The sequence below is a fragment of the Muscardinus avellanarius genome (genome assembly GCF_963383645.1).
Source record: "Muscardinus avellanarius genome assembly, chromosome: 1".
Lineage (NCBI taxonomy): Eukaryota > Metazoa > Chordata > Mammalia > Rodentia > Gliridae > Muscardinus > Muscardinus avellanarius.
In genome coordinates, this window is record NC_137786.1 from 153166883 (window position 1) to 153192717 (window position 25835).

General features: G+C 37.8%; 1 protein-coding gene across 3 annotated transcripts in view; it reads right to left on the minus strand.

The window, feature by feature from the left end:
* CNTN5 (contactin 5) overlaps window positions 1-25835 on the minus strand; it is a gene marked incomplete at both ends in the record, with an annotated part of 736851 nt that overhangs the window by 163461 nt on the left and 547555 nt on the right. The gene's annotated exons all lie outside the window — the stretch shown is intronic.

Consider the following 25835-nt stretch of genomic DNA (forward strand, 5'->3'; position numbering starts at 1 on the left):
AAATATAAGTTTTAAAAAGCATATGGCAAAGCCGGGTGTGCTGGCACATCCTTGTAACCCCAGTACTTGGGAGGCTGAGACAGGAGAATCACAGATTTGTGCCCTGCCTCAGCTACTTAGTGAGACCCTCTATAACTTAGTGAGACTCTGTTTCAAAATAAAGAATTAAAAATAGGTCTGTGGGTGTAACTTGAAAGTAGAATGCCCCTGGATTCAATCCCCAGTACTGCAAATTAATTAATTAATTAATAGTATATGGCCAAAGTATATACTTCAGTATGATGTATCATTACAATGTACCAATAAAAGTATGAAACATATATTTTATCTGAAATTCAGATACACTTTATTTTTGCTGTTATAATGTGTGATGACATATGTAAAAATAAGAAAGCCCAGGCTCTATGAAGGTCTTCAAATGGTTCTGCTAATGATAAATATTGACTGATCATTTTTAATGTGTAACGCATGATAGTAATTTTTCCACACTTTATTTTCACAGCTGAGAGTCACAGTCTCATTTACTGATGAGAAAACTGTATTCAAGTGCCATCTACCACCTTATTCATGGATATTTCACAAATGGTAGAGTTCTGATTCCAATCAGCTCTTTGATTTCTTATTTGTTTGCCTATCAGAGTTTCTCTAATTTGTAACCACTTCATTTGTGGTTCTCGTAAGCAACACAATAACTGGTAGTTTAGTGTTTTCAAGTACTAGATAATAAATGCAGAATGAATAAAACACTAGACTCAAGCCACTTAATTTTATAGATGAAAAAATGGAGGAACAAAGCACATTAAAATCTTTTTAAAAATGCAATCGTGTACAGGGTGCTTTGGTAACATTTATAAACTGCTTATTATTTACTAGGCCCTTACAAAGCACTTCTGACATATTAGCTTATCTTAATTCTCATAAAGAACCCAGGATATATCATTACACATATTTGATACAGGAGCAGAGGAACATACAAGCCAGCGAGGGGCTAAAATAACAGTGCAAGATTTTAAAGTAAGCCTGCTGGATTCCAAAATTTATACCTTAGTCCACTTTACACTGACCTGAAGACATTTTCAAAAGAAAGCTTTGCATACGATCACATGCTTACTGGCAGCTCTGACCTACAATAGTCTCTGACAGAAGTGGACTTCAAGGGTAACAAGACAAGACAGATGTTTGCTACAGATGATGGAAATGAGAGAAATCCATACTCTTTAACTTGATCAGGAGATTTTTTAAAAAGCTAAGGGCGATACACACTCGTGGAGGGCCAGGCTGTCACCATACTCTTCTTTAGATGCAGTTTAGCTGGAAGAAAGAAGTGAGCTGACCCGCAGAGACATGCATGACAGCTTTTAGAAAGCCTAAGTGCAGAAGTTACTGTAATTAATGGGCCTCCCCCCTGGCTCTCAGCATCAATGCAAGTGCCCAAGCGAAATTGCAGAGCTTTTTGTGCTGAGCTTCTGAATAATTGCAGAACCTCCAGGCTCTGAAGGAGGAACCAGAAGGAGCAGGCCTCTTTGTCAGATGGATAAAAAAGGTGCTTGAGATTAAAACAACAACAAAAATAAAACAAAATACAAGGCTGGTCCTTTTTCTGAAGGCTATATCCACGAAGATTTGTCACAGGCATATCAAACTCCACATACATTGGACTAAACTCACAATTTTTTCTCTCAAATTATATTTTCACTTTACTTTTGTCTATTTTACATGAATTTGCAAAGAAAATTCTGAGTGTTCCTATTTTTGTGGAGATAGTACATAGCTTTCCTCGATCCTCAAAGTTGTCGATAATAAAAACAAGGTTATGAATCATCATAAAATTCTTTACCTTATAGATGAGGTAACTAAGCCCAGAGAAAGAAAGCCTAGGGTGTTTCTTTTTTAAAATTCAGGATATAATTCAGACTACTAACTCAGCAGTTGTCATTTTCTTTTCTTTTTAATAAACAGATCAAATTGATTCCATATTTTAAGTATCTCTTGCATACACGTTCATGTTTCTGGTTTGTTGGAGAGTCCAAATGTGATAGGTAACAAATGTGAAATGGTTTTTAACTTTATCTAATCAGTATCGTGAACTATGTTCAGTTTAATCCATATTCCACTCCAATAGCACAAAAAGGTCACATCACTTTTAGGTAACTTTTCAGTTGTTAAAAAGCTCATGTTTATCTGTTTCTTCCTCTTCTCTTTTCTCTCTCCTAGCCCAGCATTGACCATTAACTCAGACTTAGAAACCTCTGACACAAGAAAAAGATGTTCTCCTTTTACATGTTTTCTATGCTTCTTCTAGGAACCTTTGCCTCTGCATATCAGAGTATGAAAGATAAATGGAAAGGGACAAAAGGCTCTTATCAAAATTCTACTTGGCCTGGGTGTGGTGGCACACACTTGTAATCCCAGGATTTGGGAGGCTGAGACAGGAGGATAGTGGTTTGTGGGCAGCTCAGCTACTTAATGAGTCCCTTTGCAACAAATGAGACCCTGTTTCAAACTAAAGAATTAAAAATAGGGCTGAGGATGTAGCTTAGAGTTAGAATGCCCCTGGCTTCCATCCCTAGTACCACACACACACACACACACACACACACACACACACACACACACGTGCACACACACATTCTACATGGCCCTTGCCAATTTGGGTAAAGTTGTCTATCTATAGGGCCATCATTGAACAAAGCGGGTCTCCAAGTGCTGGCTCTTGTCAGCAGCTATAATGTCCCTTGAACCTTCTTACTGCAGAGTTCCAGGATTTGGTCGACTCTTCAGGCACTGTCTCTTCTAAACTTCCATGTCTATCTCTGGCACTTTTCTAATGGAGTCTAGAAAGTTCTTCCTTGACTATATTCTCCAGACTCTACCAAACCCATTGGGAGTTCTCATACTCCTGCCTTTCAAAATGGTGTAGACAGGCCGGGCGTGGTGGCGCACGCTTGTAATCCCCACGCTTGGGAGGCAGAGACAGGAGGATCGCGCAGGTTCGAAGCCAGCCGCGCGCGCTGGCTTAGGAGACCCTGTTTCCAAATAAAAATGTAAAAATAGGTCTGGGAGTGTAGCCCGGAGGTAGAAGGGCTTCCAGGAACCCCAGTACCACCAAAAAAAAAAAAAAAAATGGTGTAGATGGAGTGTATTTTTCCAGCCTCTCCCCTTTCTGCCTTGTCATCTCTAATTCTCCCCTAACTCTGGCAAATCAGTGTCTGTTGCCTGAGCAAATGTTCAGTCCAGAATAAGAAACCAGCTTTGTAATTCCCAAGGGTGAGTACTTGGATCCTTCCATCTTCTTTGATTTTGGAGGTGGAGAAGGTAAAGGAAAGCTTACCCATTCTCACTAAGCCAGAGGACATAAAGAATATCTTCACCTCTTTGTGATGTCCTCTTATACTTAAAGGATGAGGACAGGAGGGTGGTGTGGGTGGGGAAGACTACTTTGCTATGCTGCGCTGATCTCTGGAGAAGCTGAACAATATCAGTTACCTAGGTTCTGGAGGAGCTACCTCATTCCTAAATATTCAGGAGTTTCTTCAGAGTACCAGGTAACTAGTGTAGCTTTGCTCCTACCTGTGGTTCTCAGATTTAACAAATTTCTACTTTCTTTCCTATTATCAGAATCTTATTTAAAGTTCTCATCAGTATTTATTTGCATTGTTACAATTCTGCTACCTCTGCCTTCAGTATGGGGCCACTCCTCACTCCAAGACATTGGTCCCCTTGCTTCATAGAGTGGCCTATGTTGATGATACCAAGTCACTTAATGCTCAGTCATGTTTCCTCTCTGTACTGACGATGAAACCTAAACTATAGCATGGCATACCATATTCTTCACAATCTTAAACATTTCCTCCTTTTCAGGATCATTTCAAATTTCCAGACACCCTCTTACATCTGCACCCATCCTAAATTCCATCCGTAGTAACTGCATATCCTACCCTGAAAAATCCATGTTTTCCCATGATCTTGAGTCTTTGTAATAGTCTTCTTCCAGCTGAATGAGACCTTTCCTGCTCTCCAGTCTCAGATATGTCTGGTATTTCACTTACTATGTTCTAGGTTTTGTTGTTTCTGCTGTAATAGTATTGTGGTGATGTTCCCTTATGTCCAGTTATTATTTTTTTTATCTACAGATCATTATTCTTCCTTTGTGCTCTTAAGCTTCTAGTACATTTCTCTATATCTCAGTACTCAGCATATTCTGGTGTAAAAGTTTTTCCTAGAGAAAGTTATTTGAGGAAGGACATAAACATCCTAATAACAATAAGTGGCCAACACACAGTAGTTGATAAGTGCTTGGATTCTCATCAGGATATTTGAATTGATCACTGTATTTTAATAAAAGTAAATTTATAAAACCATATTTGTTCTGTGAGGGCCTATGATAAGAGTTCTGGCTGTTTTACTGCCCTTGTGGGGTAAAGAGCAAAACAATTATAGGTAGGGATAGGAGAAGGCACTTCGAAAAATATAATTTATAGCTAGATATAAACTGGTGTGTTTATAACTTTTTTCATTTTATATTAAAGTTATTTTTTTCCTTCTAGGCTCTTGAAAAGTTTGGTAAAATCCTGTCTCAACTAAATTCATTTTTTCATTTTCTCCTGAAAGCATTTGACTTAGCACTAATGAGAAATTGATCTCTCAAAGAGAAAGAAATTAAAACCAAACAGTGAAGGTAGGTAAATGCTTTTAGAAGACCTCTGCACTGGATTATAAACCTTTCCAGTGAGACATGCCTAAAACCAAAAGATGCTGTAGAATTGGATATAGCCCCAAACTGAAATATTTTCTAGTAAAAATCATAGTTGTGGTGGCATTGAATCATTTGCCCTGTAGCTTTCTACAGTGTTATCAGCTGAATAATCTGTCATTTCATATTAGCGTGGACAGGAAACCTGCCAGTATTCCTTAATGTAGACTGAAAGGAAAAATATTTATAAAGAACTGGAAACTTTATTACTTGTTGAATTTGCATGAGTTTTTTCACTGTCTTTTCAGCCTACTTTTTGTATAAATATCCAAATCTCATAAGAACCAGGGATAAATCATTGCTCTTCTGTAGCATCTAAGGCCACAGAGATCACATCTAGGGCAAAATTATGAATTTTTGATATTCCCACCTGGGATGGCTTTGGTCCATTTTAAATTAGCTGACCTAATTAGAAAACTTGACCATGCTAAGCTGTTTAATGTTAAAAGAATTAACTTTATTTATTTTTAAGTTCTGTCCTAGAGAACAACTTTTTTTTATCATTTAACTCAAAATTTTTTCCTTTTAAATTGTTTATCACAGGTATTTTATCACCATGATGAAATTCTAATAACTCAAATTTTTAAAAAGAGTCAAATCAACACCAGCTAATTGACTTTTATTTGTGTCAGTGAAGGGTAAGAGAAAGTGCATTGGGCAGTCATTACAAAACCACACATCTAATCTAACTTGCTAATTGACCTTTATTTTAATTCTCTGGTTCATCTCCCTCATCTATAAAATGGAAGAGGGGACTAGATTTATATGATACTTTTCACGTATTTACCCATAGCTCAGAATTGTTCTCTCAGTCTTGGGCCACTTTCCATGATTTATTTTCTCTTATGATAACAGTAATCCCCAGAGAATCAGTTTGCAATATTTTTCTTTGAAGTTGCCCTGAAGTTTCTTATCCCGATCAGTCTCAGAAAGAGACAGGCTCTAAGTTTCCAACTTTCAGTCTGGACTGCACCACACACAACAGAACACTGTCCTCTTCTGTGATGACATACAAGAATACAAAATGTTGCTCAGGGCCCTTGAGACATTTGCTGATCCCTTCGTCCTCAGGTGCAACAACCTGGCTATGGACAGGAATCAAGAGCTAAATTAGGTGGAAGGGAATAACCATTAACTCATAAAGTGTTAACTCATTATTGATGGAAGCAAATGAGGAAATAAAGCATAAGTTAAAAGTTCAGTTGAGAGCCGGACGTGGTGGAGCACATTTATAATCCCAGTATTTGGGAGACTGAGACAGGAGGATCAGGGTTCAGGGACAGCCTCAGCTATTTAGTGATGCCCTTTGCAACTCAGTGAGACCCTGTTTCAAAATAAAGGATAAAAAATGGGACTAGGAATGTAGCTAGAGGGTAGAATGCCTTTGGGTTCCATCCCCAGTACCGCAAAAGAAAAAAACAAAAAGTTTGATTGAGTTTAGGCATAAGTAGTCTCATAGATATGGATATTGTGGAGAACTATGAATGTATTGCCTGGTTAATCAACTCAAAATCTGTGTTAAATGGCTGTGGTGGCATATTCCTATAATCCCAGTACTTGGTAGTCCGAGACAGGAGTATCACAGGTTCAAGACCAGTTTTAGCAATTTAGCAAGACTCAGCAACCAAGCAAGTCCCTGTCTCAAAATAAAACAAAACAAAAACAATCAAACAAAGGGTGGGGGTATACCTCGGAGATAGAATGTTCCTGGGTTCAATCCCCAGTAATACACACACACACACACACACACACACACACACACACACACATATACCACACCACACCAACACCACCACCACCACCACCACCACCACCACTGACAAAAATAATAACAAAAGAAACCCTGTATTAGCCAAACAGGTTATTTTTAAATGTAAATACAAAATAGCTATAACACTTGTGCATTTGGTTTCTTCTAATTGTTATCTACTGAAAAAAAAAAAATCACTCACAGCTTTTTGATGATGTTGAATGGGACCACTAAAGGACTAAGTTACTTTGGGCCATCAACTTAATTTCACTAAAAAAATCCACTTGTAAACTGATTGATAATAATATTTTTTGTAGTAGTGAGGATTTGCCATATTTAAAGGTACTATCATTGTGCTAATCAAAGATGTTCAGTTGGTATTTGGTATTCAACATTAAAAATTAAAAAATATTAGTTGTGGAGTGTCTGCTATGCCTACTATGGATCAGGCACAGTCTTCTCTTACTCAAGAAAGTGGAGAGAAATTTTTTGACATAGTCACATTAAGCTAAGATCTAAAGGATAAGAAAGAGGCACTCATTTTGAATCCAGAAGAATAATATTGCCAGTGAGAATAAGAGGTACAGAGGTCATGAGATTAGGATGAGTTTGGGCCTAGCTAGGAACTAAGAGAAGGCCAGTGTGAGGAGAATTTATTAAGGGAGAATAAGAATGTAGAGATTTGCATTTGAGGGGGAAATTAAAACAGATTATCTAGATAGTTTATTTTTTTAAATATTTTTTAGTGCACTATAGTCATACATCTTAAATAGTTTTACGTTGATGAGTAGGATTTTTTTTTTTTTTGGTGGTACTGGGGTTCCTGGAAGCCCTTTTACTGCTGGGCTACACTCCCAGACCTATTTTATATATTTTTGAAACAGGGTCTCTTAAGCCAGCACGGCTGGCTTTGAACCTGCGCAATCCTCCTGTCTCCGCCTCCCAAGCACAGGGATTACAAGCGTGCACCACCACACCTGGCGATGAGTAGGATTTTTAAAAATAATTTTATACCAGTGTTTGCCATCCAGTTACTCTGGGGTCTGAGACAGAATTACAGGTTTGAGGCCAACTTCAGCAACTTGAGAGATCCTGTTTCAAAATAAAAAGGGGTAGGGATGCAGGTTGGAGGTTCTATCTCCAATACTACCACCAACAACAACTGGTTAGGTATTTTAGTTAGAGAACCATCACTTAGAAAAAGTCCTTATGAGCATTATGCTAAGTGAGAGTAGTCAGTCACAAAAAGTAAGAAATCAGATACTCTCCCTAGTATGTTGAAGCTAGGGAGAAAAAGAGTCACAGGAGGAACTCTAGACTAAGAAGGAGAAAGTATAGATGAGCAAATAAGATGACCTAACTGAGGGGGTGGGAGGGGAGAAGAGGTAAATTCCTTAATGTATATGCTGTACATTCACAAACATATCAAAATCAATAACCAAGCCAAACATGAGAATGCGTATAGGGGGAAGGAATAGGGAGGGAACTGGGAAAGGGCTAAATGAGTGATGTGTATATGTATGCCTCTACCATATTGTACCCTATTAAGATGTATGACTACAATGCACCAATAAAAAATTAAAATATTTTATTGGTATATTTTAACTGTACACGATATTGAGATTCATAGTGATATTTTCATTTATGTATATAACGTTATTTGGTCTGTTTTTTTTCCGTATCACTTTTTCTTTTCTCTCCCCCAATCTCTTCCCACTACTTTACTTGTCTTTCTCCTAATTTTCATGAGGTCCCCCCCCCCTCTCTCTCTCATGAGACCCTTGATTTACTGATTATGGCTGATCTCACTTAGCATGAAAACTACAAATAACAGATTTGTTCTTTATGGCTGAGTAAAACTTCATTGTGTGTTTATACATTTTCTTTATTCATCTGTTGACAGACACCTAGATTGGTTCCATAACATTGATGTTGTAAATTGTGCTACTATAAACATGGATATGCACATATCAGTATTGTATTCTTTTTTATACATTTTTATTGGTGCATTGTAATCAAACATCACAATGGAATACAAGACTTGTGTGGATATCCAAGTACACATCATCCAATTAGCCTTATTTAAATCCCCATCCCATTTCCTTTTCCTCCCTCAATCCCATTCTTGATTTAGTGTTTAACATTGATATATTTGTTTATGTACATCGTATGTTTTAATGAGATTCCATCTTCCCCCTTCCCATCTCCTCTGGTTGGTCACCTTAATTGCTCTTCCATAGGGTCCTTTCTTCCACTAGATTCCCTCCTATTACCCATTTCTTCCTAGTTTTTGCATATTAGGGAGAGCATCTGATTTTTAATTTTTCTTTTATATTTCTCGGTGTATTCCACCTTTCAAGTTCTGATCCTACTCACGAAGGCCCCAGCACTGGCCTGGTAATCCGGCAGATTCTGTTCCCAGCCTCGCTGGCTCCAGTACCAGCCTTGCCTTTGGGTAGGTTCCTATTCCGGCCTTGTTGGCTCCATCTACGGCCTCACCAAATGGCAGGCCCTGATCCCGGCCTCGCTGGACCCAACCCCGGCCTCATCCCTCAGCAGGCTCTGATCCCGGCCTCAGAGGCCCCAGCACCAGCCTTGCCTCATGGCAGTCTCTGATCCCAGCCTTGCTGGCCCCGGCACTGGCTGCATCCCTTGGCAGGCTCTGATCCCAGCTTTGGAGGCCCCAGCAGTAGTTTTACCACACAGCAGGCTTTGATCCCGGCCTTGCTGGCCCTGGCACCAGCCTCACCCCTCAACAGGCTCCGTTCCCGACCATGAGGGCCCTAGCACCAGCCTTGCCTCATGGTAAGCTCTGATCGTGGCCTTATCACTGGCCCCGATATCGGCCTCACCCCTCGGCAGGTTCTGATCCCAGCCTCAGAGACCCCAGCACCAGCCTTGCCTCACAGCAGGCTCCAATCCCAGTCTTGCTGGACCTGGCACTGGCCTAACCCTTTGGCAAGCTCAGATCCTGGCCTCGGAGGCCCCAGCACTAGCCTCGCCTCATGGCAGGTTTTGATCCCGGCCTCGCTGTCCCCAGCACCGGCCTCACCCCTTGGCAGGCTCCAATTCCGGCCTCGGAGACCCCAGAACCGGACTTGCCTCATGGCAGCTCTGATCCCAGCCTTGCTGGCACCCTCCTTACCCGTCGGCAGACTCCGATCCTGGCCTCGGAGGCCCCAGCACTGGCCTTGCCTCATGGCAGGCTCCAATTCCTGCCTTGCAGTGTAACCCTTCAGCAGGTTTAGATCCCAGCCTCGCTGTCTCCGGCACCGGCCTCACCCCTCAGCAGGCTCCGATTCTGGCCTAGGAGACCCCAGCACCAGGGCTGCCTAATGGCAGTTTCCAATCCTGTCATTGCTGGCCCCAGCATTAGCCTCACCCCTCAGCAGGCTCAAATCCCAGCCTCGGAGGCCCAAGCACCGGCCTTGCATCATGGTAGGCTCAGATCCTGGCCTTGCTGGCCCAGGCACAAGCCTAGCCGCCCAGGTAGGTGCCCATCCTGGCCTCAGAAGCCCTGGCATCGGCCTTGTTATCTTGCTGTGCATTGGGCTCTGTTCTCTGCTACTATGATCAGGTCGTCTACAGATGTTTGCTATTTTCATCCTTCTTCTTCTTTTTTTTTTTTTTGGTGTACTAGGGTTTCTGGAAACCCTTCCTTTCACCTCTGTGCTCTACCCCGGGGACCCACTTTTTTTTTAAATTTGGAAACAGGGTCTCTCAGGCCATCAAAGCTGGCCATGAACCTCCATGATCCTCCTATCTTCGCTTCCCAAATGGGGGGACAACAAGCATGCACCAGCACACCTGGCATTCTTTGATTTTTTTTTTTTTAATATGAGAGAGCAATACATGTCTTTTGCGAAAGCTGGGACCCCAAATTCCTAGTGGCAATGAATTTTGTCCTCCCTCCAAAGGCAGAGGTCCACAGCTTCACTCTGGAGAGCAGGCTCTACTATTCCACATACATCCTGGCCTCCTGCTCTGCACAGAGGAGCATGGTGGTCATGAGGGCTGATGAGTCCCAGAACATGCAGTGTGGCGGCCCATCCCAGCCATGCAAAGCTCCCTCTGAAATCCTCCATACCCTTTTACCACTTAGCATATTTACCAGAAATCCCAAAAATGTGTGGCAGGAGCAGTCTACTTTTGGAGAGATTTCCTCAAAAGTTCAAGGTGGACTGGACTTGATCTGTCTGCCCCTCCAAACTCTGGTCACCACCACCACTGCTGCTGCCACTGCCATCTCGGTTCTCTCCTGACCACCTTTCCCACACAATTTGTTTTCCAGAGTTCCCGAGCATGTGTGGCAGTAGCAGTAAACCTCTGAGGATATTCCTTTAAAATTATGGGGTGGATTTGATTACATCTATGCCTCTACCAAATACTGACCACCGCTTCCACTGCCTCTGCCATCTCGGTTCTCCGCTGAGCACCCTATTCACACAGCATGTTGTCCCAAATTCCCGAGTGGAGTGTGCGCGGTAGTAGCATTCTACCTCTGGGGCAATTTCTTCAAAAGATCAAGGTGGGTAGAATCAAATCTCTGCCTGTTCTGGATACTGACTGCTGTCATTGCCACTGCCTCCACCATCTCAATTCTCTCCCAAACACTTTTTCCACACTGCATGTTGTCCTGAATTCCTGAGTAGGCATGGTGGCAGCATTCCACCTTTGGGGCAATTTCTTGAGAAGATCAGGGTGAGTTGGATCATATCCTTGCCTCTCCCAAATGCTAGCCTCCTTTACCACCACTGCCGTTGCCGCTGCCACCACCTTCCTCCTTGTTCTCCACTGGTCTCCTTCCTAATGGATAACGTTCAGAATTCTTAAGGCTGTGAGGAGGGAGCCGTCCCCCTTTGTGGGGACTTTTTCCCAAACGTTCCATGTGAATTGGATAGGATTTGTCTGCATCTCTGGAATCCTGGCTGCCACCACCGCCATTTCGACCCCTCTCCAATATACATATATATATATATATATATATATATATATATATATATATATATATATATATATATATAATTTTTTAATACGAGAAAACAGTATGTGTGTTTTGAAGCCGTTGTGGGATCAAGCACTTAGCAGCAATGAATTTTATCTCCCTTCTAAGAGCAGAGGCTCACAGCCTCACCATGCCAAGCAGGAACTGCTGTTAGGAGCACACCAAGGGCTCCAGCACAGCACAGAGGTGCTGGGCTTCTCAGGATATGGGTGGCTCAGCTTCCTGCCTGGCACCAGGCTGCCTGGGATGCAGGACTCGGCTTCCCGCTGGGCGCTGGGCTGCCCAGGAAGCCGGGCTCAGCTTCCCGCCAGGTGCTGGGCTGGCCAGGACACCGTGCACTGAGCTGCCCAGTACACATGGCCCAGTTTTCTGCCGGGTGCTAGGCTACCCAGGATGTGTGGCTTGGCTTCCCACTGGGAGCTGCTCAGCTCCCTCCACTGTGCCTAGATTGTTTTTCTTACAGGGTCTGTTAGAAGTTCCCAGCATGCGTGGCCAAAGTCATCCTCTCTCTAAACTCTTCTGGGGTGCTCTTCCAAAAATCACATTTTTGCATGGTGTGCACCTCTTTGTCATCCTGCTTCCAATTACGCATTATCCTCTCTCTCTCTCCTGGTTTCTAGATAGCAAGTTAAGGCTGGAAATGTCTCCCTGAGTTGTCCCAAGCAGATATTAATCCAAAAACTGGTGTCCAGGGCTTCTCCAAGAAATGCATGTTGGTTTTGGTGGCTGCCATTTTGAATCAGTATTGTATTCTGACTTTAACTTTTTTGTAAAAATACTAAGAAGTGGTATACCTGGGTCATATGGTGGTTATATCTCTAGTGTTCTGTGAAAACTCCCTACTGATCTTGATAGTGATTATACTAATTTACAATCCCACCAACAGTATATAAGTGTTTCTTTTTTCCCACATCCTCATCAACATTTGTTATTATTTGTATTCTTGATTGCAATTCTAACTGGAGTAAGATGAAATCTCAGTGCAGTTTTGATTTGCATTTCTCTGATTGCTAATGATGTTGAACTTTTTTCCATAAATTTGTTGGCCAGTTTTATCTCTTCTTTTGAGAAATGTGTATTTAGTTCAATATTTTCCATTTGTTGATTGATTTATTATTTTAGTGTTAAGTTTTTGAGCTTTTTATATATTTTGGATATTAATCCTTTGTCAGGGGAGTATCTGATAAAAGTTTCCTCCTGTTCTATAGATTCTCTTTTCATGGTCTTGATTGTTACCTTTTCTGTGTACTTTTTAATTTGATCTATCCCATCTGTTAATTCCTGATTTTGTTTCATGATCTTTCGGGATCTTATTGAGAAATTTGCTGTTTGTGATTTTATGTTGGTGAGTTGGTCCCATGTTTCCTTCTAGTAGTCACAAAGTTTATTATCTCATTCCTAGTTGTTTGCTCAATTTTCAGTTGACTTTTACTTTTGTGTAGAGAGTGAAAGGAGTCTAGTTTCATTTTTTGTGGTGGTACTGGGGTTCCTGGAAACCCTTTTACTTCTGGGCTACACTCCCAGACCTATTTTATATTTTTATTTGGAAACAGGGTCTCTTAAGCCAGCAAGGTTGGATTCAAACCTGCGCAATCCTCCTATCTCTGCCTCCCAAGCATGAGGATTACAAGTGTGCTCCACCACACCAGGCTAGTTTCATTTTTCTACATATGGCTATCCAGTCTTTCTAACATCATTTGTTGAAAAAGCTGACTTTCCTCTAGTGTATATCTTTTGTAAATTTGTCAAAACTCGGTTGTGAGTGTAAGGATTTGTCTCTGTATTTCTAGTCCATTGGTTCGTGTGTCTGTCTGTGTGCCAATACATTTCTGTTACTATAGCTCTATAGTATAATTTGAAATCAGATTTTGTAATGCCTCAAGCATAGTTCTTATGTCTCAGAATTGCTTTGGCTACTCTGTGTCTTTTGTTCTTCCATATTAATTTTAGAAGCCATTTTTCTAGTTCTGCGATGAATGACATTGTTATTGTGATAGAACTAGATCATTGTATTTGTAGAACACTTTTGGTAGTATGGCCATTTTAACAAATTTATTTTGTCTATCCAAGAACATAGGACTTTTCAATCTTCACATGTCTCTATTAACTTTTTTTAGTGATTTTTTTCCATTGTAGAGGCCTTTGATTTTTTGGTTAGATTTTTCCTAGATATTTTAGGCTATTGTGAATAAAAGTGTTATTTAATTTTAAATTGATTCGTTATTGGTATTAAGTTGTTACTTTTATACCTGGATACTTTGCTGAATTTATCAGTTCTAGAAGTGTTCTGGTGGAATTTTGTGAGTCATAAATGTGCAGAATCATGTCATCTGCAGAGATAATTTTATTTCTTCTGCCTATTTTTATCCTTTTAATATTTTTCTTGCCTAATTGCTCTGGTTAAAATTTCAAGTACTATATTGGATAGGAGTGGTGATTTTAGAGAAAATGTTTTCAGTTTTCCCTGCACAGTATGATGTTGGCCTTGTCATATATTGCTTTTTTGATGTTTTTTCTATCCCTAATTTCTAATTTCTTCAGCAATTTTTAGCATAAATGAGTGCTGAATTTTGTTGAATTTATTTTCTGCATCTGTTGGGATGACCAGGTAAATTTTGTCCTTAGTTTTTGTGATGAATTACACTTACTTATTTGCATATGTTGAATCAAACTTGTATCCCTGGAAAGAAACCAACTTTATCAAGATATACAATTGTTTTGATGTGATTTTTGGAAGCAAATTAGTAATATGTTACCCAGGATTTTGCATCAATGCTCATGGAGTATATTGGGCTGTAGCTTTCTCTTTTGATTCAATATAGGCAGGGAAGGAAAGGGGAAAAACTGAGGTTAATTAATGGAAATACTACCACCCACTATGTATACATACGTGAATATGATATACCAGTAGCAATCTCAGTACTCTGTATTGGGAAGGAAGGTATGGGAGGTGGTGGGCAAAGTATACCAAGTGTTATGTGCATGCATGCCACTTTCAACATAATTTATTATGTCAGATTATAATGTACCATAAAACATATTGAAAATAAAAAAGGTAAAAATGCCATAAATTTACACTGCAGCACAATTAGGAGTTCCTTGATTAACAAAAAGAAAAGCTAAAATTTAACATGAGGTCCAAGTATTTTTCTGCCCCATTGGCTGAGTGTCATTTTACTTGAGGCAATTTCTTTCTTTTATAAAATTAGGTAATTCTGTGGTTTCTAATGTCTCTTTCTATTCTTAAGATTGTTGCATTATACACTTAAAATAATCCATTCAGAAAACAAAATGAGAAAAAAGATTGTTGTTCTTAATGTAGGCATCTGACAAAACATGGAATATACTAGGTGAACTGATTTTTCAGTGTATCATTAAGCAAGTGTACACAAATGGAGCTCATTGATACAAAGCTAGTAACACCTTTCTTTTCTGATTGCCTTTTCTGATTTAAATATGCTAACAGACTCAAGTTAACAGTGTGAAGACAAAATGCTGTTTTTATTAATTCTAAAATATTCTTAAACTATCTCTGCTTAATTGAGAGCATGTGTTAAGTGTGTGTGTGTGTGTGTGTGTGTGTGTGTGTGTGTCTGTGTGTATGTGTGTATGTGTGTGTTAGTGGGGATTAAAATTAAACCCAGGGCATTTCTACCTCTAAGAAATACCACCCTATTTTATTTTTGTTTTGAGACAGGGTCTCACTACATTGAGGGCCTTGCTACATTGCTGAAGCTGGCTGTGAACCTGCATTTCTCTTTTCTCGGCCTCACAAGTACTGGGATTACAAAGGTGCACCATTATAATTGGCAATAGGCTAATTTTTAAAAAGTGATTTTAACACAATTACCATCAGCCAATAAGTAACAGCCTCAATTAAAATTATAGTTAAGATGGACGATGCTTACCTTTATTAGTATGAAATGTACAGCAGAATTATTTTTAGGAAGCATTAAGTGCCTGTTAGTGAAATATACTTCTTTAAAATTGATAATTAGATGTTTATATGGAACATTTCTATTTGCCAGGGCAGCAATCATCTACTAAAATATTTTAAGGTCTGTAATAATATCTGGTCATGAAGCTTGATTCTCTGGTTCATAGACTTCAGCAGAAAATTTAGTCCTAATGATACCTTATAAAAATAGCTTCATTCCAAAAAAATCATAGTTTCTTCTTTCCATGCAACATATACCATTTTATAGTTAAAGAGATTAATGAACTTAGAAATGCTACTTTTGATTTAGTAGGACTAATTAAATGAGCCAACTAACTGCTATTAATATTCATCTAATAGATAAATAGGGGGAAAAAAGATGGCAATTCAAGGGTCTGTGATTGCCAGGGTAGCTGGACAAAAGTCTTTTATGATACAGTGTAATAAAGACTTTAAACAAAGGTTTGGGAGTTAAAGAAGACTGAAATACTCAGTTTATTCTTGCTTATGGTGCAGGCAAATTCCTTTATTTATTATATTCCTCCATTTTGGGAATATATATGATCTATCTAAAATCATTAGTATAAGGATTATCAAAATACAATACAGGGTGATCATCACTGTTCTCAACACCTAATAAACATTCAATAAGTTATGGTCATCATTCATAATGGAATTGGAGAATGTTAAAATTGCATGGGACCACCGGGCGTGGTGGAGCACGCTTGTAATCCCCTCGCTTGGGAGGCAGAGACAGGAGGATCGCGCAGGTTCGAAGCCAGCCGCGCGCGCTGGCTTAGGAGACCCTGTTTCCAAATAAAAATGTAAAAAATAGGTCTGGGAGTGTAGCCCAGAGGTAGAAGGGCTTCCAGAAACCCCAGTACCACAAAAAAAAAATTAAATAAATTGCATGGGACCTTATTCATTCACCATCCTGCTCACAATAAGAATTACTTTTATTGCTTTATCTTATAGAGGATCATTCCACTTCTATGTTTAAACATTTTCAAGGACAGGTAACTTACTCATTTAAGGATATCCCACTTAATTGTTGAAGAGCTTTATTGAAACTTTCTTATTAATAAGCCTATAATTGGATTTTCTGTGAGCTAATAACATTTTGACATATATAGTTCTTCACAGTTCACAAGACACTTTTGGTACATTGTCTCTTGATATAATAATCTTATGGGGAAAGGCATGGTCCATCATTAACTCAGTAGGTTTTGAGCACCTATTAACAGATGAGAGGGCTGATGGAAGACAATACTAACCTACTTTAACCTAGTGAGGGCAGAGCTGACGCCATCATCTTTCTCCTCTTGTTTTACTGTATTTCAACCATGATATTTACTATATTAATTATTTGTTTCCAATAGATGGGAACCTGGGCCTCAGTTTCTTTCATGATGTCTCCCACATTGCCTCTTTATGTTACTTCTGTTCTTCCTGCCATGAACCTAGTCCAGGCCATCATCCCTTACCTCCCATTCATTTTCCTAGACTTTTGCCTTTATGGGACTACTCCTTGGCTGAAAGCCATAAACTAGAACGTAAAACTTGTGGGTTATTAAAATGATGAAATGGTACATTTATATAATATTTTATAACTTTATAACTTATTTTCATCTCATTCACTTGATTCTTTAAAATGTGGTAGGTTAAACATTATCAAGTCATTTTACAAATTAATTGGAAATGTTATTTGACTTATGCCAGCAGTTAATTAGGCAATTAATCCAACCAGAATCTTCTACCTAAATTCTATGCTCTTGTCATTATTAAGTGATGGTTTTCTGGTGCACTACAAACTTAATTAGTGGTTACTGAATTACAAATGTATTTTAAGATAATTTTTTGGAGTGTAGTGCTGGGGATTAAAAATAGTGCCTCATACATACTAGGCAAGTGTTCTACCATTGAGCTACATTTCCATCCATTTTTATCAATAGTCTTACTATTTTCACTTCACATCTTTGTTATTATTCAAATAAAGCTGAAATGCTAGTATTATTATTTATATGAAAACTATAAAAAGTGAAGCCGGGAGTGGTGGCACACGCTTGTAATCCCCACTCTTGGGAGGCAGAGACAGGAGGATCGCACAGGTTCGAAGCCAGCTGTGCTGGCTTTAGAGACCTTGTTTCCAAATTTACAAAAAGCATAAAATGGGTCTGGGAGTGTAGCCCAGAGGTAGAAGGGTTTCCAGGAACCCCAGTACCACCAAAAAAAAAAAAAAAAAAAGAAAAAGAAAGAAAAAATCTACAAAAAGTGGAAAACTATTATTTTTGTTATTTATTTGGGGGCCTCTTCCTGATTATTCACTTGTACTATATCCTCCATATTTTCTTTATTTCATCTAGTTATAACTAAAATATGGCTTTTCTGCTTAATTTGGTATTTATTCATAAGCCCAATGTAATATGAGGATTGGTAAATAAGATAAAGATGATATAGCTACCATCTAATCAAAATTATATTTCAATTTAGAGCACAGTTACAGCAAATACTGAGTAAAAGGTTCAGAAATACAGAATCACAATATAAGTATACATTATTAATTAACTACTTTTTGTCTTCTACTTATACTCATTCTGTTATCAGATATTGATATTGCCTTTAATTTTGTCATCAATGCCAAGTATTGGGCATAGGTAACCATATAAACTGAATATATCAATCTTCTTCTTTAAAATTGAACAAGAATCTATGACATAGATCATAGATCTATGATCATATTGTACATAAAAGCTTATAAGGACTGGTTAACAGTCATAGGCCAGTTCTATTACTAGTGTTTGCCTTGTTAAAGATGTAGAGTTAGACAGCATTTTGACCTTGAGAAAATTATGAAACTCATGCAGTCAGGATAAACTCCCTGGGTCTGAGACTTAGTGTTCAACTAAGCAAAGGCTGGGGTGGAGTCTTCTGTTGGACAGAAGCTGAGACAGACTCAAGCTCTGCATTGATGGAAAGGGTGGGGGTAGATGAGTGCTTAACAATAGATCCAACCAGTAGGATCTCCAGGATTACCACAGACTTCCTAACCATGATGAATGGGGAAAAGTCAGACCAGACCAGCCCTAGCTGCAGAGAACAGAGATTCTTACATTGAGTTTGGTCTCAGAGGCATCCACCACCTATGGAGTCAGGGAGAGACCAAAACTCAACATCTGTGGAAAGCATGGAGGGTGATCTACACCTAACACTAGATCCAGCTCCATTGATACTGGCCATCTACATAGACAGAGAAAGACACAGAGAACCCGGCTTGCAGCAGAAAAGGTGCTGGTGGCACTTGGTGTCTGCACAGAGACTTCAGAGGTCCAGCCTGCTGAATATTCATATATTTGTAGAGTTGCATTAATTTGTTGTTGGTGTTATTTTGTTTTTGTTTCTTGTTTTTTTATGCGAGTGTGTATGCTTGTTTGTTTGCTCTATTCCCAACCCCTCTCACAAGCTTATTTCCTTGTACATACTTACTCTCTTCTCTCTATCCCTTTTCTTTTCCTTTTTCTTTTTTCTCTCTTCTTTTCTCTTCTTTGTCTTTTATTAAATTCACTTCATATTATTATACTAAAAAATCTACGTTTGTTACTAGATTACAACTATATATTTATTATCTCTAACCTCTATTATGTACTAGTTTACCAAGTTCATACTCTCATTCTATTCTATCCTATTCTTGCATTTACAACTTTACTTCCCTCCTCACTCAACCTTCACTGTTGAATACAACAAAACTTGCCCTTGGATATACCAGCGGACACCTGGAGACTGAGAAAAATCTACCAAAAGCAACAGAAAAAACTTCTGAAATTATGAGAAGGAGGAATAACAAGGAAGCAATGAGCTCCCGCAACACCACAATAACAGAACCTGACAACACAGAATTGCAGAGGTCTCCAGAAGGTCAAATCAGGAATGTAACTGTCAAAATAATCCAGGACTTCCAAAAAGAATTTAGAGAGAGTCTGAAAGAAATAAAAAATAAAATCATTGAAGTGAAGGTATCAATTCAAACTATAAACAATCAAATCTCGCTCCTAGAAGATGATCACACCAAAAAAGAACACATAGTATATAACTTAGAAAAAACAATTCAACAATATGAATTGGACATTGAAGAAATATGGGAGCATGTTTAAAGAACTAATCTAAGAATAATTGGCATAGAAGAGCGAATAGAAGGTAAAAAACAAAGGTATCAACAATCTTTTCAAAGAAGTAATATCAGAAAAATTTCCAAACATAAAACAAGAGGTTGATACACAGGTACAGGAAACTTATAGAATCCCCTTTAGACAAGATCTGAGAAATGGTTCACCATGCAACATTATAGTCAAACTGGTCAATGCAGAAGCCAAGGAGAGAATCTATAAAACAACAAAACCAAAGGAACAAGTGATATTCAGAGGCAAATCACTCCAGACCTCATAAAACAGGACACGAGAGCCAGAAGGACATGGAGTAACATATTATAATCTCTGAAAGAAAACAACTTGCAGCCAAAAATGTCCTACCCAGCAAATTTATCTCTCAAATTAGATGGAGAAAAACTTCAAGAAGTTGCCCTAAAAACAGAAACAAGACAAGGATGTCCATTATCACCATTTCTTTTCAATATAGTACTTAAGACTCTAGCCAGACAATAATGCAAGAAAAGGAAATCAAAAGAGTACAAATAGGAAAAGAAGAAATTAAACTTTCATTATTTGCAGATGACATGATACTATACTTGAAAGGCCCATCAAACTCAACCAAAAGGCTTATAGAATTGATCAACAAATTTGCCATGGTGTCTGGATACAAAAATTGACCTTAAATATCAGAAACTTTTTTTTATAACAACCATAAATCCACTGAAAAAGAAATTCAGAAAACACTTTAACTCAGAATATTCCACACAAAATAAATACTTAGGAATAAACTTAACCAAGGATATGAAAGACCTCTACAAAGAAAATTATAAAACATTGAAAAAATAAAACAAAGAAGACCTTAGAAGATGGAAAGGTCTTTCATGTTCTTGAATAGGTAGAAGAAATATCATCAAAATCGCCAAAAGTGATCTTTAAATTCAACACAATACCCATTAAATTACCAAGATCATTCCTCACAGACATAGAAAAATCGTCTTTAAATTCATTTGGAACAACAAAATCCCAGAATAGTCAAAGTAGTTCTCAGCAACAAAAACTATGCAGAAGGAATCACAATACCTGACTTTAAACTACACTACAAAGCCATAGTAATAAAAACTGCATGTTATTGGCACAAAAAATGATACATAGACCAATGGAGCAGAATAAAAGACTCAGAAACAAATCTACACATTTACAGCCAGTTGATTTTTGACAAAGGGGCCAAAAATATACACTGGAAAAAAGATAGCCTGTTCAACAAATGGTGTTGGGAAAATTGGTTAACTATGCACAGGAAAATGGAAATAAACCCTCACTTTCTCACTCTGCACTAGAGTCAATTTAAGATGGATCAAAGATTTGGAAATTAGACCAGAGACCTTGAGGCTCCTTGAAGAGAGTATAGGTCAACACTGCATCACATAGACACAGATAAAATCTTTCTCAACAAGACCCCAAAGGCACAAGTAACTAAAGGGCAGATCAATATGTGGCATTGCGTTAAACAGAAGAGCTTCTGTACAGCAAAAGAGACTATCAAGAATCTCAACCAAGAGCCAATAGAATGGGAAAAGATTTTTGCCATTTACTCCTCTGATAGAGGACTCATATCTGGACTATACAGAAAGTTCAAGAAACTCAGCATAAGAAAACAAATAACCCAATCAAAAAGTGGGCAAGTGAACTATGTCGTGAAAGAATAAATTCAAATGGCCAATAAATGCATAAAAAAAGCTCAACATCATCAGCAATCAGAGAAACAAATCAAAACTACTCTGAGATTCCACTTAACTTCAACTAGAATGGCAATCATTTAAAAAAAAAACAACAACAGCAAATGTTGGTGAGGTTGTGGAGAAGTGGGAACTCAACTACACTGTTGGTGGGACTGCAAATTAGTGTAAACACTTTGGGAAACTGTATGGAAGATTCTCAGAAGAATGGGAATGAACCTACCATATGATCTAGCAGTACCACTTCTGGATATCTACACAAAAGAATGGAAACCAAAATATAAAACTAATGCATGTGTATCTATGTTCATAGCCACACAATTCACAACTGACAAACTATGGAACCAGCCAAGATGCCCATCAACAGATGAATGGATTACAAAACTACAAGATATGTACACAATGGGATTTTACTCAGCCATAAAGAAAAACATAATTACATCATTTAGAGGAGAATATTATGCTAAGTGAGATTAGTCACAAAAAATAAGAAATTGGATGCTCTCTCTAATATGAGAAAGCTAGGGAGAAAATGGGTCATAGGGGGAACTCCAGACAAATAAGGAGATACTATAGATGAGCAAATAAGGCAACATAACTGGGAATGGGAGGAGGGAAGAGGGAACCTTTCTAATGTTCATGATGTACATTAACAAACATATCAAATCAATCATTAAGCCAAACATGAGAAAGATGGGGGACGAGGGAATGGGTGGGAATCAGATAAAGGCTAACTGTGTAGTGTTTGCCTGTATGTATTCACCATTGTGTACTCCATTAAGATGTATGAATACAATGTACCAATAAAAAATAAAAAAAGAAAGTGAGAAAATTAACTTGGGTAAAAAAATAAGGTCAGGAGGAATGAGAAGTGTGGAGCAGGCAATGCACCAAGAGATTGATTTTAGGGCCAAAGCAATAATGTAGGAAGTTGTTTACTTATTGACTTCAGAGAAATCACTTCTTGGTACGTACAAGTAGTAATAGTAATGATATACAGAAGAACTCCTTCTTTCTTTTTTTGGTGGTACTGAGGTTCTTGGAAGCCCTTCTACCTCCGGGCTATACTCTCAGACCTATTTTTATACTTTTATATGTGGAAACAGGGTCTCTTAAGCCAGCTTGGCTGGCTTCGAACCTGCACGATCGTCCTGTCTCTGCCTCCCAAGTGCGGGGATTTATGTACACACGTGTGTGTGTGTATATATATATTAGCTTGGCTATACAAAATACTGATTTAAACCACTGAAATCATAAGAGTACTCTGTACTAAGTAGCAAAACATGAAAATATAAATTATATAAATAAATACAGATAAAAGAAAATAATCTTTATGTGACTTGAACTTTAGTTCTCTTTTATATTAGCTGTTATATCTTAATTTTAAGACTCTTTAATTTTAACAAAGGATATAAATTTAATTCTAAGCTAGAAATCTGTTTTTAGTTTTCAACTTGTCAACATATCAAATAGTGAAAAAATCTTGGAAAATAATTTTTGCCAAATGCTTTACAAATAATATTGTTTTCAAACTAAACACACTTTTTGAAAGCTGAAGGAGGAAGGAAGACAATTGAACTTGTATCTTATTTATACTCCTTTGGCTGTTTATAGTGAGAACAAACCTCATTTAGCATTCTAGAAAGAAATTGAGTTATCTGCACTCTGACTTGCAAAGCAAGCTAAGTACCATCTCTCTCTCTCTCCTGATGAAAGGTGAAATATTACTTAGTAACTGGGGAAAAGGGCTGTTACAAAGAAATATGCATTCTATTCAAAGATCTTATTACTATTAATATAAAGGAGAGACAGCACTTGTTCCATTAGCAAACAATACATAGAATAGTGTGTTTGAACTCTTTAGTTCTCTCATTTGTTTCTGTCACATTTCTGATGTTCTTGCCTATAATTTTTTTTTCTTAAGGAGTGATGATAAACTTAATGTAGTTGTGTGAGTGAGATACAAATAACAAATTGAGACAAGCAGTGGCTTAAGCAAATGCTTAATATTTATCAATGTCTTAGATATAGGAAGAAGTATAAAATAATTTTATTTTTATTTTATTGGTACACTGTAATTATAGTGAGGCTAAAAGTGATACAAGCATACATGCATATATCACTTGGTATGTTTACTCCTAGAATCCAATGTTCTCCCTGTACATATCAGCGACACCTTTCAATGTAGAAATATCATTATTTGAACTGTTTTCTTCATCATCTCTCTGTTTTACCCTCCCACTATTCTATTGGTATCTCTTCATTTATCTGAAGTTAATTATGTTTCTTATTATTTCAATAAGCATTTCCACTGCTGTAGTACAAAACACCTAACCACTTAACTACCACAACCTAGAAATAGGAAGATTTATTTGTTCACAGTTCTGGAGATTTCAAGAGTTCAGTCAGGGCATGGCAATGGGATGCAGAGAGAGAGAGTTCAAGTGCTCTGAGGAAGAGAGAGAGGAGAGAGAGAAGTGAGAGAGAGAGAGAGAGAGAGAGAGAGAGAGAGAGAGAGAGAAGGCAAACAAGGGGATTCAAGGGCATAAGAACAGTCCCTAAGGCCACACCCACAGTGACCCACCTCCTCCAGCCACACCCCACCTGCCTACGTTACCACTCAGTAAATTCATTATAATTGAATTTTATCTATGATAAGATTACAACCCTTGTGAGTCCACTCTGAACATCAACACATGAGCTACTTCAGAGAACATTATATATCTATTTCCTAATACCTATTTTCTCTCTAGTTTTCATCTTTAAGAGAAAACATACAAACTTCGATTTACCAAAACTAAATGATTTCACTTAGCATATTATTTTATAATCCCATCCATTTTCCAGCAAATGACATAATTTGTGCTTCTTTATGTCTGAATAAAATTATATTGTATGGATATAATACAAATTTCTTTTTCTTTTTTTTTGTTGATATAGACCTAAATTGGTTATTATGAAGTGATAATAAATTCTGGTGATTTAAACAAATAGAAACATTATTACATTGTTGGTGGGACTGCAACCTATCATCACCTCTATGGAGACCAGTGTGAAGTTTTCTCAGAAGACTGAGAATGGAACTTCCATACCACCCAGCAATAGCACTCTGAGGCATCTTCCCAAAGTAAATAAAATCAGAATATAACACTTGCATATTCATGTTCATAGAGCACAATTTACAATAGCCAAATTATGGAAACATCCTAGGTATCCATCAACAAATGAATGGATGACAAAATTTTGGCATAAACACACAACAGAATCATATCCATAAAGAAGAACAAAATCTTGTCTTTTGCAGAAAAATTGATGAGATTCAAGAATATATGAAGTGAGTACAGCCAGTCTCAAAAACTGAATATGTGTATGTTTTATATTACATGTGGAAGCTACAGAGATATTTTAAAATAAGGGCCATATAAGATAGATGAGCAGAGTATCCAGGGTTGTGACTGAGGATATCAGAGATGGGACATAAAGTCATAAAAAGTGTAAGAGTAGAAATAATTACATGAATGTATATAAAAATATCAATTCCAATATCAAGGACATGTGTGGGGAGGGGGATAGACATGGTAGAGAAGGCACCAAAAACTACATACATGCATTTGTCTGACATTCTGCACCCAATAGGATATAAAATTCACAATGCAATACACCAAAAAAAAAAAAAAAAAAAAAAAAAAAAGCTGGCCAGAATCAGATTCCAAGCTGAATTTTACAAAAAAAATTAAAGATCTAAGGTCCTAAAATTTATTCTATGAAATAGAAAGACATGAAATACTACAAAACTCATTCTGTGACCACTATTACCTTGATTACAAAACCAAATAAAGATAGCTTATGGAAATCAAACTACACATAAATATCCTTAATAAATATAGACACAAAATTCTTAAAAAAAATACTAGTAATTTTCATTCAAAATCACATCATGAATCTGGGTATGGTGATGCAGGACTGTAATCCCAGTATCAGGCAGGATAAGACAGGAAGGTTGCAAGTTCAAGATCAGTCACAGAGTCCAAAGTGGTAGCACATGCTTGTAATCCCAGCATTTGGGAGGCTGAGACCAGATGATCACAGTTTGTGGACAGCCTCAGCTACTTAGTGAGGCTCTCCATAACTTAGTGAGACCCTGTTTAAAAATAAAGAATAAATAATAGGGCAGGGGTTGTAGCTCACAGGTCAAATGTTACTGGGTTTCATCCCCAGGCACGCAAAAAAAAAAAAATTATATATATATATATATATATATATATATATATATATATATATATATAGTCACAGCAACTTAGCAAGACCCTGTTTAGAATAAAAATAGGGTTGAGAGTATACCTTGGAGGTAGAATGCCAGGGTTCAATCTCAGGTATCACATATATATTTATTAAACATTAGTATTTTAATTATTATAGTTGGTATTATTATACTGGATAGTAAAGTATTATATGAAAATATATATCATATGACTAAATTGATTTTTTTCCAAGTATGTGATGCTGGTTCAA